Source organism: Sarcophilus harrisii, chromosome 1, assembly GCF_902635505.1.
Source record: "Sarcophilus harrisii chromosome 1, mSarHar1.11, whole genome shotgun sequence".
In the NCBI taxonomy this organism is placed as follows: Eukaryota; Metazoa; Chordata; class Mammalia; order Dasyuromorphia; family Dasyuridae; genus Sarcophilus; species Sarcophilus harrisii.
This window is the reverse complement of record NC_045426.1, coordinates 162,131,290-162,146,766: the sequence shown is the minus strand read 5'-3', so window position 1 is coordinate 162,146,766 and position 15,477 is coordinate 162,131,290. Positions and strand designations below refer to the sequence as shown.

Below are 15,477 nucleotides of genomic sequence, written 5' to 3'. Positions count from 1 at the left end.
CTCCATTCAGGGTTTTCTTAGCAAAAATATAGAGTGGTTTGCCAGTTCCTTCTTCAGTTCATTTTATAGATGTGGGAAACTGAGGTAAATAGAATTAAGTGACTTGCCCAGGGTCGGAGGTAATGGTTTTCTGAGGATGAATATGTACTCAGGTAGATGCATCTTCCCAATTGCAGGTCCTGTGTCTTAACCACTACACCACTTATCACTTGCCTTTTTGGTTCCTATGTTCCCTAAAAAAGATTTCTCCCAAATGTCACTTTTTTACTCCTCTTCACACTCTGTCATATAGAAAAGCAATGAACTTAGTGTCAAAGTCACCAATGGTCTTTTACTATGAGAGGAGTGGAAAAGATGTCAGCTTCAAGTCAGAAATTAAGGAGGTAATATCTTTATCATCTTCTGCAACATGTATACAGATAGCCATCAATTATCCCAAGATATCTGTGAACATTGGAGTATATTGGGTGAAAAATGGAATCTATAACACTTTCAGAGACATTTCAAGCATACAAACATGTTTCCTAAAAATTTTGTTCTTGAAAAAACATCTACCTCATAGCTCTTATTCTGGGCTGAGACATCATCCTCTTCCAATCTGTCCTATGCTACATCCTCTATATCAAGATTTCTTAATTTTTTTCTACTCACAACCCCTTACTAACTGAAAATTTTTCACATGACATTGATATAAAAATAGATATATATATAAATTAAACATTTACTGATAATAAATCATAATTTCTCAACTCCCATATTCAGTTACATGATCCCATATGTTTAGTTTTACTTTATATCAACCTTCAGAAATGATAATTCTTCATACTATGTCAATAAAATCACGAATGAAAACAGAGCTAAAGAGGGACTTCTACTTATACATTGGTGTTTTGCTCAGTTGTTTTCAATCATACCTGGCTCTTTGTGACTCCCATTTGGGATTTTCTTGGCAAAGATATTGGGGTAGTTTGCCATTTCCATCACCAGCTCATTCTATAGATAAGGAAAATGGCTTGTCCAAGGTCACATTGCTAGTAAGTGTCTGAAGTCACATTTGAACTCAAGCCTTCCTGACATCACCAAATCTATTGCACCACCTAGTTATTCCTGCTTTCAAATTAGATTTCAGAATTGTAAAAGTACCCTTTGGTATTCCTAAATATTCTCTCTTTAAATACTGTAACTACACATCATTTTCAGTAACTGTTGTTTCAGGAACTCAGTGAAGACCTCTAAATATTGATCTAGTTGCCACACCTTTCTAAATGTCACCTTCAAAGTCCTAGCATGAATAAATACGTTATTTAAAAGTTTAACTTAAATGCTTTTCCAAATATTGCTTATAAGACTTCTTAGAAGACTCAATCAATAATAATAAACTATACCAAACAATAAGAGGACATGTCAATGTAAAAAGATTAAATACACTGAGTTTCTCCTTCACTTATTTACCAAGGTCCAAGTACAAGGAGACGCATACAAAAAAATAGCTAAAAATGTGACTAATACATGAGATAAACTGGAGTGTTTTTTTAACTTTTCAAAATAAAATGAGTAAACAGATTTTTTTAAATTCTAAAATTTCAATGAATGAAATATGAGTGCACAGGTAATCGATCTAGAGTAAGGTACCTTTATCTAGCGCTGTTCTGGCGGGCTTTTCTACCTAAATTCATTTTTAAGGTCCCAAATTTGTAAAGTTCTACTCACAACCCCTTACTAACTGAAAATTGTTTACATGATATTGATATAAAAATAGATATATATAAATTAAACATTTACTGATAATAAATCATAATTTCTCAATTCCCATATTCAGTTACATGATCCCATATGTTTAGTTTTACTTTATATCAGCCTTCAGAAATGATAATTCTTCATACTATGTCAATAAAATCACGAATGAAAACAGAGCTATTTTTGATAAAAATCTTTCTAAAAATATACTGCTGGGGCAGCTAGGTGGCACAGTGGATAGAGCACTAGCCCTGAAGTCAGGAGGACCTGAGTTCAAATCTAGAGTCATACCCTTAACACTTCCTAGCTGTGTGACCCTGGGCAAGTCACTTAACCCCAATTGCCTCAACAAAAAAATAAAAATAAAATAAAAATATACTGCTCATTGTATTGTCTTTTAAAACAGAAGATAAAAGATATTTATATCATTTTCAAGATAACTCAGGATTATCTTTAGGTGACTTAATTGTATACCATGTTGTAATACAATGTCCCTATAAGAAATGTCCACCAGATTGTTATACTTTTTCAGTTTTTGTGCTTGCATTGAATAATTTTCCTTTTTGCTTTTCTTGCTACCATCAGCTGTTACCTCTTCCTTACTTTAATGGATCTTCCTCAAGTAGTTGCTCTCTCCTCACTTTCTAATTTGGTTTTTATAGATTGCTATGAACTGGGAAATTGAATAAATAAGCTTGTTTGAATTATATTTAAAATAAGAGTAAATAGGCTCTGAATGAGGATCTGCTAAGCCTTCTCAGAAACAACGTGCACAAAATTTCATTAGTGACGAATGTTTGTAGCAGCCCTCTTTGTAGTGGCTAGAAACTGGAAATTGAGTGGATGCCCATCAGTTGGAGAATGGCTGAATAAATTGTGGCATATGAATATTATGGAATATTACTGTTCTGTAAGAAATGACCAACAGGATGATTTCAGAAAGGCCTGGAGAGACTCACATGAACTGATGCTGAGTGAAATGAGCAGGACCAGGAGATCATTATATACTTCAACAACAATACTATATGATGACCAGTTCTGATGGACCTGGCCATCCTCAGCAATGAGATCAACCAAATCATTTCCAATGGAGCAGTAATGAACTGAACCAGCTACGCCCAGAGAAAGAACTCTGGGTGATGACTAAAAACCATTACATTGAATTCCCAATCCCTATATTTATGCCCACCTGCATTTTTGATTTCCTTCAAAAGCTAATTGTACAATATTTCAGAGTCTGATTCTTTTTGTACAGCAAAATAACGGTTTGGTCATGTATACTTATTGTGTATCTAATTTATATTTTAATATATTTAACATCTACTGGTCAACCTGCTATCTGGGGGAGGTGATGGGGGGAAAGAGGGGAAAAATTGGAACAAGAGGTTTGGCAGTTGTCAATGCTGTAAAGTTACCCATACATATAACCTGTAAACAAAAGGGTATTAAAAAAAAAAAAAAACAAAGTGCACAAAATTTCATTAGTGGTAGAAATCTTGTGATATATATTTTTGGCTGTTTGGAGGCCTGTTTTGCCTGATTTTTTTAATAGCTTAAAATTAAACTAAGATTTTTGGGATACATTATATACTATGAAATAGAATTTGCCAAATCAGGGCAATGATATTGAATTATCTGTTACTCTATAAGGAAATTATGTAGAATTTCCAAGATAAATAGAGTATTTTGTAGTTTATAACTGAAGGTATATCAGTCAATCTAAACTTCTTCATAAATTCTCCAGCCATTTGGGATATATCTAGATATCTCCTAAACCTCTTTCTTTGCCTCATTTCCCTTATATTCATCTATAAGATAGGAATAAAAAAGACCTACCTCACAGTGTGGTTAGGAGGACTCTGTGAGATAAAATTTGTGGAGTTTAAATGTTTGTAGAAACTTTATTATTTAGTGTCAATTTTCTTGAACAATAGAATTATTTGGATATGCTCATAACAGTAGCAATAAACACTGCTAGATGAATCTGAATCTCAGAGAAATCAATACCTAGCTCATGTTCACATTCTCAGTCACTATAAAAAAAGGCAGAACCCAGATACAATCTTGGCTGATTCCATACCTAAATGCAATATATATACACTGAATTATCCTCTCTGTACAGAAGGGGGAATAAGGCATGGTGAAATAAAAGAATATATAGGTCTAATAGACTTGTGATGGAGAGAGCCATCTGCAGCCAGCAAGAGTACTATGGGGACTGAATGTGGATCACAACATAGTATTTTCACCTTTTTTTTTTTTTATTGTTGTTTGCTTGCTTTTTTTTTTTTCTTTCTCATTTTTCCCTTTGATATGATTTTTCTTGTGCAGCATGATAAATGTGGAAAAATGTTTAGAAGAACTGCACATGTTTATTCTATATTGAATTACTTGCTGTCTAGGGGAGGGAGAAGATGGGGAGAGAAGGAGAAAAATTTGCAACACAAAGTTTTGCAATGGTGAATGCTGAAAACCATCTTTGCATGTATTTTGAAAATAAAAAGCTATTTTTTAAAAGCAAAAAAACACAGAGCATAACTATTATAAATAGTTTTTTTAACCTATGAAGACTATATCTTTCACATCTTTCAGTGAAATCAAAGGATAGAAAAGTTTTGCTGAAAACTATCTCTATTAAAAATTTACTAAAAATTTTTTTAAAGAGTATATTGAGGAATATGATATAAAAAATCTATTCTCAGCGTAGGTAAAGATCCTAAATGAAGAATTACTATAATAATTGGGCAATAGGTATAATATTGTTATTGTTGTATTTGGTTTGTGTCTCAAATGCATCTTTGCATTGTGCACAGGCAGCTACATAGTTCAGTAAAATTCAGCCTCAGACACTTAGTAATTTCATGACCCTGGTAATAAGTGAATTCAGCTTCCTTCAGCCTAATTTGTTCATCTGCAAATGGACATGATGATAATAATAACACCTATTTCTCAGGGTTGTTGTGAAAGTAAAGGTTTTTGTAAACTACTTTGCAAACCTTAAAGTAACATGTAAATATTTGGTATTTATTATTATCATTATATTTACTCACATTTATTAAGTGTCCATTTAATGGAGAGTAAAAGACAAAAAGAATACAAAATGTGGTTCCTACTTTGGAGAAATTTACCATCTGCTCAAGATAAGAGGATAAAGCAAATTTAAAAAGTGAGAGCTAAGCAATATTCCAAAACAATCTATTTAATAACAACTAAATCTAGTGACAACTGAATAACTATTAAAGAGATTTTTGAGCTCCTAACTGGGTTTGCAGAGCCACATGTCGACTAAATGAAGGAGTAAAAATTTTAAAAATATCTTCAAGTATCCACTTTCAACCCTGGTTCTGCTCCCAGTTCTAAACCTGTTATGTACCTCATCCTCACTCACTTTCCATCTCTCTCTGAACTAAGTCATATTCATAGGCCCATTCTTAATTCTATCCTAACACTGACTTCTAGATACCTGCTTAGGATTCACTTTCCTGCTATATCCCTCATTCACTCTTGTCAGACACAATCCTAAAGACCTCTGATATGGAGGACATTTAGATGGTGTCTCCCATGAGCCAAAGAACAATATTGAGTATGAAGATTATAGAAAATCATAAGCAATAAGCCCAGACCTACTTGGGTCATACAGTAGCTAGAGAATACTAGCCTGAAACCAGAAAGACCTGAGTTCAAATGTGACCTCAGTTACTAGCTGTGTGACACTGCCTAAGTCACTTCATCTTATTTGCCTCAGTTTCCCCATCTGTAAAATGAGCTAGAGAAGGAAATGGTAAATCTCTCCAGTATCTCAGCCAAGCAAACTCCAAATGGCACCATGAGAAATCAGACATGAAATGATAAAACAACACTTGGTTTGTGTGGCTTAAAAGCTAATGGGTCTAGTCACCCACTTTTTCTTTCACTTTATCAGCCACATTTTCTAAGATAACAGGAAAGGGATTCAAGCACCAGTCAGACCAATCTCATCTCTTTTATGGACTGATGCCATTGGGTTATAACTGAGCTTCCTGAATTAATTATTATCTATTATTCTATATTTCTCTTTAGTAGCTGATTGGCTTACTTGCCATTCCCCATACTCAACATTGTCTTTTGGGTCATAGATCTACAGGGCTGGAGGAGTCTTCAAAGTTTAATCCCTTCATCTTATAAGTATAGAGAGGGAGCTAAGTATCTCTCTTGCCTGAAATGCACAAACCCTTACTTCTGCTTAGTATTAGCCCCAATTCACCTTAAGTGCTATCTCCTCCAGGAAACTCATGATGATGGAGTTGCCAAGACCTTTGTCTTCCTGACCCCAGCACTAACCCGACTCCAAAGTTACCCTGTATTATTTTATAAATCTTTGGTATTTAATTTTTGATGCAGATATTGTTTTCCCTCTAGTAAAAACACTGCCATCCCCTCACACACATACTCACTTTGTATTTCCAAACCTCAGACAGTGGTTAAGAATTTAAGTAAATGTTTGTGGAATGCATGAATGGTGCTTTGGCTTTATACCTTCAAGCTTTCAATGACTGCGTGTTGCTGACACTTTCCCCCCATTTTAGTTAGGCATAAATATAAATGGATGCATATATATGTATATATACGTATACATATATATATATATATACATAGATAAACATTATTAATCACTTACCATATGCCAAACATTGTATTAACTGCTGATTTAAATAAATCAAAGTCATTATTCTCAGAGAACTTATATTTTAACAGCAGAAGACAAAATGGAAAAAGTATAGGGTGGAAAGGGCAGGTGAAGTGGCAGCCTGCTTTAGGGCAAATATAAGAAGGCTCACCTATCAGAACTCAGAGTTGGAGGAGGGGTTCTCAGGGTCCAAGGAACTAGCAATGCTTAATAAATGCTTGTTAGCTGACCAATTAACCAGGCTAAAAATATTTACTGAATAGCTGTTCTGTGCAGCCGCCCTTGGGTCTTTCTAGAATGGAATAGAGATTTCTGGTTAATTTAATATTTTAATAAACTGAGAAATGCTAAATACATATACATATATGTAGATATTTATCTATTATATATTGATTACTAATTTTCAAAGAACTAGCATGCAAAAATATATTGAACAAAAGTTCATGTTTATAGAATATTTTCTTGAAAGGCATTATCTCTCTTGATTCCTACAATAATTGTGACATAGAGAATATGATTTAAAGGTTTTTGTTATTGAGTCATTTCAGCAGCATGTTTTTTTATTAAAGCTTTTTATTTTCAAAACATATGCATATACAATTTTCAACATTCACCCTTGCAAAATCTTAATGTTCCAAATTTTTTCTCTCTCCCTAGATGGCAAATAATCCAATATATGTTAAATATGTGCAATTCTTCGATACATATTTCCACATTTTTCATGCTGCATAAGAAAAATCAAATCAAAAAGGAAAAAAATGAGAAAGAAAACAAAAAAGCAAGCGAACAACAACAAAAAAGTGAAAATGCTATGTTGTGATCCATACTCAGTCCCCACAGTCCTCTCTCTGGGTGCAGATGACTCTCTTCATCACAAGTTCTTTTGGAACTGGCCTGAATCAGCTCATTATTGAAAAGAACCATGACCATCAGAATTGGTCATCACATACACATGTTGCTATGTACCTTTTCCTGTCATTTTAACCAATCTGAGAGGTGTGTAGTGGTACCTTAGAGTTGTCTTAATTTGCATATCTCTTATCAATAGTAATTTAGAGCTTTTTTCATGACTAGAAATGGTTTTTAATTTCTTCATCTGAAAATTGTCTGTTCATATCCTTTGACCATTTATCAACTGGAGAATAGCTTGTATTCTTATAAATTTGAGTCAATTCTCTATGTATTTTAGAAATGTGGCCTTTATCAGAACCCTTGGATATAAAAAAATTCTTCCTAGTTTACTTCAGTTATGTCTAACTCTTTATAACTCCATTTAAGGTTTTCTTGGCAAAGATACTACAATGGTTTGCCATTTCCTTCTCCAGCTCATTTTACAGATGAGGAAACTGAGGCAAATGGAGTGAAGGGGATCACACTATTACTAAGTATCTAAGGCTTCATTTGAATTCAGGAAGATGAGTCTTCCTGACTACAGGCCTGGCACTTTTATCCAGTGTATTACCTTATTATCCTAGATCTTTTTCACTTCAACAAGATTACACTGGAATATCTAATCACTCTACTGAACAATGCAGGCTGCAGGATGAAAGTCTTACATGCCTTTGTTGCCAGTCTCCATGATCCCAAAATTCACCACCTGGTAGGTGACTTAGTGATAAGCCTCACTACTCTTGGCCAAGGTCATCCTCAGACAATGGGCACACAGTCCACTGCTGCCCTTGAACATTTTCCAACTTGAAAGGCCCTTCATCTGTTTCACTGAAATGACCTTTGAGCAGTCAGGTTCATCTCAATGAAGTAAACAAGCTTTTATTTAATGCCTAGAACTGAGCTAAGTGCTGGGATACAGACACAAGAGACCTTATCCTCAAGGACTTTCCATCCTTCTGGAGGTATATAAGATATTTACAAAAGGGTTTGTTGTTCAGCTGTTTTTCACTCATGTTCAACTCTTTGTGATCCCTTTTTTAAGGTTTTCTTAGCAAAGACGGATTTACTATTTCTTTCTGCTCATTTGATAGATAAGGAAACTGAAGCTTATTGGGTTAAGTGATTTGCTCAGGGTCACACGGCCAGTAAGTATCTGGGGCCAGATTTGAACTCAGGAAAAAGAATCTTCCCTTCTCCAGGTCCAGTGCTCTGTGCATTATGGCACCACCTAGTGTCCCACAAAAGAGCACATGCAGGAAAATATAGAAAATAAATATACAGTGTTGGGGTTAGGGCTAATAATTGAGGGAGACTGAGGGAAAGGCACCTTAAAGAGAGTATTACTTGCGGTAAGCCTTGATGAGAGCCAGGATTCCAAGAAGTGGAAATTATGTGGGAGAATATTTCAGCATAGGTGTGAAAGAATATACTTGTAAAGAACATTTAAGGAGGCTAGTCAAGCTAGGACAAAAAGACTGTGAAGGAGAATAATATGTAATTAGTCCAAGTAAAAGAAAAGAAAATCTAGAGTCAGAATGTACAAGACTTTAAAAGCCAAACAAAAAGTTTTTATTTTCTCCTGAGGACAAGGAACTGAGGTTTCTTGGACTGGAGACTGACATGGTCACATTTATCCATTTAAGAATAGGAGTTTAGCCATTTTCGAGAGAATAGATTAGAGAGGGAAGAGACTCTTGGATAAAGGGAACCTATGTATTTTACAATGCTGTCCAGGTGACAGGTGAGACTGAATGTGGTTGTGGTAGTGGATATGAGGGATGTCAAGGAAGTGGAACCTTTAAGACATAACTGACTGGATCAGAGGGAGAGGGAATGGGAAAAGTGAAAGGTCAAGGGACCTTGGTGACAAGAAGAATGTGCCTTAGACAGAAATAGGGAAATTAGGGGGAAGGGAAAGAGAAAGACTTCTGATTTGGACATGAGGAATTGTATCTACCCGTGGAATGTTCTGGAGAAACTGTCAAGCAAGAACTGGAGCTCAAGAGAGAAATGAAGGCTGAATATGTAGATCTGGAAGTCATCTATATCAGGAGGAAAGAAGGAAATGGAGATTTTAAAATACCTATAGTGTGCCAGGTACTCTACTAAGCACTCCACAAATACCCCATTTCATCCTCACAACAATTTACAAGAGAGGAAACTCAGGCAGACAGAGGTCTGGTCAGTTGATAGCTCAGAGTCATGGTTAGTATCTGAAGGCTGGCTTTGAATTCAGGTGTTTCTGACTCCAGGACCAGTGCTCTGTATCCACAGTGCCACTTACTTGTCTCTAATCACCAAGAGAAAAGAGAGGAAAGGGCCCAGAACATAGCCCAGGGGTAAACCTGACCACACAGGGAAGGGGAAGGATGATGAATCTGCACAAGAGACTGACAGGTAGCAGACAACCACAATAGAGCCTGAGCTGTGAGAAAGAAGGGATGGGTGGGATGCCTGTCATAGTGGACAGTGAGGTTAACATGGATTAGGACAACCTTGGTTCAAGTCTCAACTCTGATACATAGCAGCTGCATGACCCTGGGAAAGCAATTTAACCTCTAAATGCTCTCAAACTATTTATCCAGGCAACTTTCTAAATGGGGGAGAGGTACATTAGGTACATTAGGCAGTGGAGCTTCCTCATTACAAGCTGTCTGCACACTGACAAAATCACAGGTTTGGAGAATAAATTTGGTAAATAATGCCACAAAGATTTATTAAGTCCCTAAAATGTGCTTGGTACTCAAAGTCATAGGATTGTAGCTCTAAAACTGGGAGGGGATTCTGATAAAGGCTTCATTTCTAAAATATATAGAGAATAGATTCAGATTTATAAAGAATATAAGCCATTCTTCCAATTGATAAATGATCAAAAGATATGAACCGATTCTTCTTAATGAAGAAATAAAACCATTTCTAGTCAAATGAAAGAATATTCTAAATCACTACTGATCAGAGAAATGTAAATAACTCTGAAGTACCACTACACATTTCTCAAGATTGGCTAAGATGACAGGAAAAGATAATGATAATGTTGGAGGGAACTAGGGAAAACTGAGACACTGATACATTGTTGGTGGACTGTGAAGGAATGCAGCCATTCTGGAGAGCAATTTGGAATTATGCCCAAAGGGCTATCAAACTCTGCATATTTTTTTGATCCAGAAGTGTCTCTACTGGGCTTGTATCCCAAAGAGATCATAGAAAAAGGAAAAGGATCCACACTGCAAAAATGTTTGTAGCAACCCTTTTTTAATGGCATGAAACTGGAAACTGAGTGGCTGCCCATCAGAGAATGGCTGAATAAGTTATGATATATGAATATTATAGAATATTATTGTTCTATAAAAAATGACCAGCAGGAGGATTTCAGAAAGGCCTGGAGAGACTTACATGAACTGATGCTAAGTGAAATGAGCAGGACCAGGAGACCATTATACACTTCAACAACAATACTTACTATATGATGATCAATTCTGATGGACGTGGCCATCCTCAGCAATGAGATGAACAAAAATCAGTTCTATTTGTTCAATAATGAAGAGAACCAGCTACACTCAGAGAAAAAACTATGGGAAGTGAGTATGAACCACAACATAGCATTTTCACTCCCTCTGTTTTTGTCTGCTTGCATTTTTGATTTCCTTCTCAGGTTATTTTTAACCTTATTTCTAAGTCCGATTTTTCTTGTGCAGCAAAATAACTGCATGGATCTGTCTACATATACTGTATTTAACATATACTTTTAACATATTTAACATGTATTGGTCAACCTGCCATCTGGGGGGGGGGGAGAGGAAAAGTTGGAACAGAAGTTTTTGCAAGGGTCAATGCTGAAAAATTACTCATACATATGTTTTGTAAATAAAATGCTATAAAAACGAAAGGCCTGGAGAGACACGGACTAATATTGAGTGAAGTGAGTAGAACCAAGAGAACATCATACAAAACAATAAGATTATATGAAGATCAACTGTGATGGACTTAGCTCTTTTCAACAAGGAGGTGATTCAGGCCAATTCCAATAGACTTGTGATGGAGAGAGCCATCTGTAACCAGAGAGAGGACTGGAACTGAGTGGGGAATCACAACATAGCATTTCACTATTTTTGTTGTGGTTTGCTTGAATTTTGTTTTTTTTCTCTTTTTTTTTTTCCTTTTTTGATCTGACTTTTGTTGTGTAGCATGATAATTGTGGAATTATGCTATTTATAGAAGAATTGTACATGTTTAACATATATTGGATTAGTTGCTGTCTAAGAGAGTGGGTGGGGGAAGGGAGTGAGAAAAATTTGGAGCACAAGGTTTTGCAAGGATGAATGTTGAAAACTATCTTTGCATATATTTTGAAAATTAAAAGCTATTACTTAAAAAAAACTCCAAGGTATCTCAGCTGCCATCTCTTTTCTTTATAGACTTGTTTTTGCAGATGAGATATTGAGGGCTGACTTATTCAAAGTTATACAAAAATAGGATCAGAGATGGAATTGAAAGATGAAAAAAATGAGTTAGTCTTTTTTCCTCAGAGTTTGAAATATAATGGGGGTGGAATACAAGACACATACACAAATAAATAATGCAATATAAGAAAAAAAGACATCAATGCAAACAGCAAATCTGATTGGGAAAAGATCACTTTCAGCAGGGGTAGGGGAGAAAAAAATCTCATGAAGGAGCAGTAGGTAGCCTGAGACCTGAAGCAGAAGTGAGGAAGGAGTTTCTTCTAAGTACAGAGGTTTGTGCTAATGCACAAACAAAAGTTTAGAAGTTATAAGGTAAAGAAAACACTACTAATGGATACACTTTTCCATATTACTTTAACAATAAACTCATAATTTATTCATTTTGGCAGAATACTATGCAGTAAAACTCTTAATTCATCACTCCAAACTTTTCCTCAGGAGACTATCACTAATTCAGAACCCATCAGCATAGATGAGCAGTGTAAATTACTGTTTTCAGCATGCATTACTTTGCACTTATCCACAAAGGATTGCATCTACTATCCAGTAGTTTGAGATCAGTTGTGTCTCATAATTCCCATCATCTTCCAAGTAGACCCTTTTTAGAAAACTCATTACTACTGCTATTTGGTTCTGCTCTGGGAAAAAGTGGATTTTTACAGCTTCCAGACTCTATCCTGCCCACAAGTCCTTAATTAGTTAGTCTTAATGTTTATTTCCCCTCCCCACATAAAACATTCATTATATTTTTGCAACAAAAATCCCTTTTGTTCAATATCTAAATTATCACTTTAGCATAAAGTATTATCACGGTTTTATTTAGTAGTAATTCAATTCCATCAAATTTTATCCACTTTAGAATCAAATTTCTGCCAGGTAAACAATTTCAAGAATATCACAAGCGCTATGATTTTCCTTAATGACAGTTCAAATAAATGAGATAATCTCACATTTCATTTCTCTTCCCCTTAACTATTTGCATTTCTCACTAGATATATTTTTAGTCCTCCCTTCCTCTCCACTGGGGAGGGCAGAGGTAAATGGGAGGTAATGAACAGATACACCAGTAAAATAACACTGTGAGAGGAAATAGCTAGTATCCATTCCCTTTTGAAAACTAGCCATGGAATGGATGGAAATCCCTGATTAGTGCACAAGTCAGAAAGCAATAGGTTCCTGATAAATTCGAGCCTCAATCTGGGGCTCTGGAGGTTTACTCTCCCCCTCTCCTATAGCTGTTGCCTTTTCTCTGGTTGGTGTTGTTTTGAAAGTTACACATTTTCTAGCAAGGCACTAATGGTAAATTGTAGACACAATCACAGTGGAGAAAACGAGAAATACAGGAAATGGTTCTGGGATGGGGGTAGTGGGAGTGGAGGAAAAGTCTTTACTTTAACCCATGTCCGCACTTTCTCCCGCCCCCCCTTCCCCTTGGAAAGTTATCATCTCCAGTTGTTAAAAATCTCGATCCTCCTGAAATAACCCTACACGTCTGGGTTGGGGGGAAATTGTGAGAATCTTTTAGTATTTCCAAGTTCAAAGAACCCTGGACCGCTAAATGGAAAAAAAGCAAGCAAGCAAGCATGTGCTTAAATAAATCCAGAAACACACACACACACATTCGCCTTTCAGTCCTTTACCCAGGCTGAACCCACAGAGACAATCAGCCCAGATGTGGTCTGCCCCACCTCCACGCCCATCTTTTTCCATCCCGCAACTCCTCCATACCCACCCCCATCCCACCGCTTCCCACAAAAATGCAGCCGGGGCGTTTGTAGCAGGCGCGACTGAAACCCCCACACAATACTGTAGGAAAAGGCGCTGGCACCCAACCTCAGCTGGGCGTTCGGAGCGCCCAGGAAGGACCAACGCGGCCATCGGAGAGGAGCGCAAGGAGCACCAGCCCACCAGAAGCACGCACCCAACCGCAACCTCCAGAGCCCAAGAGGAGCGGCGGGCGGGCCGGACTGATCTGCCTCCCTCCAGCATCCCCGGGGAAAGCGGTTCCAGGAACCTTTTTTTTTTTTTTTTTAATTCTTTTGCAGGCAGTAGCAGCCGGAGCCAAGGACAGAAGAAGCTGCTTCCTTCCCATTCTCACTAACCCTCCGGCCCCTACTCCAGGCCAAAGGGAGCTCACTGAGGTTTCAGCAGAGGGATTCCCCCCCTACCCTTCCTCCACTTTTCTCCAACCCAGGTTCCCGAGTAGGAGGGAAGCGGCTTTGAGAGAGTGAAACTCCGCAGAAAGCCCGCCCGCAATAAAGGACTCAGCAGCCGCTGTCCTGCATCTCCACTTTTTGCTAGATTTGGGCCCGCCACAGGCTGTTCTCCCGGCACCGCCGCCTCTCCTCCAGACAGGCTTCTCTTGCCAAGCCCACCAAATTAAATCAGAGAAATAAATCGCTTCCGGGGGGGCGGGAGGGGAAGGAACAGAGAGGTGCCCCCTGCCCTGCCAAAGAAGCCTAAGGCTCTCTACCCATGCCCCTCCTCTCCCGGACTGGCCAGTGAATGAATGGAGTTGACCCCCCAATTCCTTTTCTCCACTTACCCGCCCGCCCAGAGCAGAATGAGAGCGGCCGCTCTCCTTGCTGGGAAGTTGGCCGCCAACTGAGCCCACAGGGCTCGGACCCTGGGCCGGGAAGTGGCCCGGGACTTCGCCAACAAGCCTTTTCTTCCCGTTACGCCTCTTTCCCACCTCGCTCTTGGCCCGGTTGGCCGCTAGTCTCGGGATTGTAAAGTGGAGGAGGGACGAGGGAAAGGAGGAGGAGGAGGCAACAGGATTGGGGAGGGGAAAGGGGGGTCGACAGAGTTTGGGGGAGGAGAGGAACCGGGGGTTAATGTTAAAAGAGCTCTAACCTCCACCACCACGGAGGCCCAGAGAGACAGAGAGCAACCGAGCCTCAAGGTCCAGGATTGGCCAGAGTTTGACTCTCCATTCACCAGGGTCTTGCCTCCCAGCTCCTTGTCTCCAGCCCTGCAGACAGTCCCCTAGAAACCCGGGGGGGGCGTGGTGTCCCGGTGGGAGGGGCGGAGAGAGCTGAAGGGGGTTCTCCTCTGGGGGCGGGGCAGTTGGGAGGAACAGAAAGGAGGGCCCAACGGGGGCTCGGAGGGAGATGTACAGGGGAAAGGGGGGCGGAGAGTCAAAGATCTGGGCCGGGGGAAGGGATAGAGTGGAGAAAAGAGAGGTCCTGGCTGGCGGGAAGGGACCGAGGGGATGTCCTAGGGGAGGATGGGGGCAGGGGAGAGAGGTGTGTCTTGCAGAGAGGGGGAGTGTGTTGCAGAAAGGGGATCCCGAAGAGGAGGGGCAAAGGAACCCAATGGAGTGCAGATTAACGCGGGACTGGAAAGCCTGGGAGCGCTCGCTGGGAGGGCATCTGTGGGTCAGGCAGCGGGGTGGTAAGAGGGAGCAACGGATCTGGTTGGTGTGTGGAGTAGTCATCACTCCCAGGTGCCCCTGGGCTCAAGAACTGGAGGTCGGGCTACCTAGGGGTTTAAAAGCTGGCCCACTAACTGCAGGAGTCCCGGGGACGAATACGCCTGGGCCGGACCCGACTGGGGGAATCCCCCGGGAACGCAGAAGTAGTTTCAGACCCACTCTCTCACGAGAGCAAGAGCGAACTCCAAGCTGCAGAATAGCCAAGCCGAGTTCCGGCCCCTGGCGCCGGCTAGGGAGGGACGAGGGCGGAGTCCTGGGGCACCTCCCCTATGCCCGAACGGTGCTGG

General features: G+C 39.1%; 1 protein-coding gene across 2 annotated transcripts in view; it reads right to left on the bottom strand.

The window, feature by feature from the left end:
* The window catches only part of LHFPL2 (LHFPL tetraspan subfamily member 2), a 218,154-nt gene extending 203,348 nt beyond the window's left edge, over window positions 1–14,806 (bottom strand). Inside the window, exon 1 of one of the 2 annotated variants that reach the window (XM_023495799.2) lies at window positions 14,611–14,806. The gene's annotated coding sequence lies outside the window, so the exon portion shown is untranslated. Of the gene's footprint in view, window positions 1–14,302; window positions 14,555–14,610 lie in introns of those variants that run through there. The other variant, XM_023495800.2, reaches the window with a different exon arrangement.
* Between the last annotated feature and the right edge of the window lie 671 nt (window positions 14,807–15,477).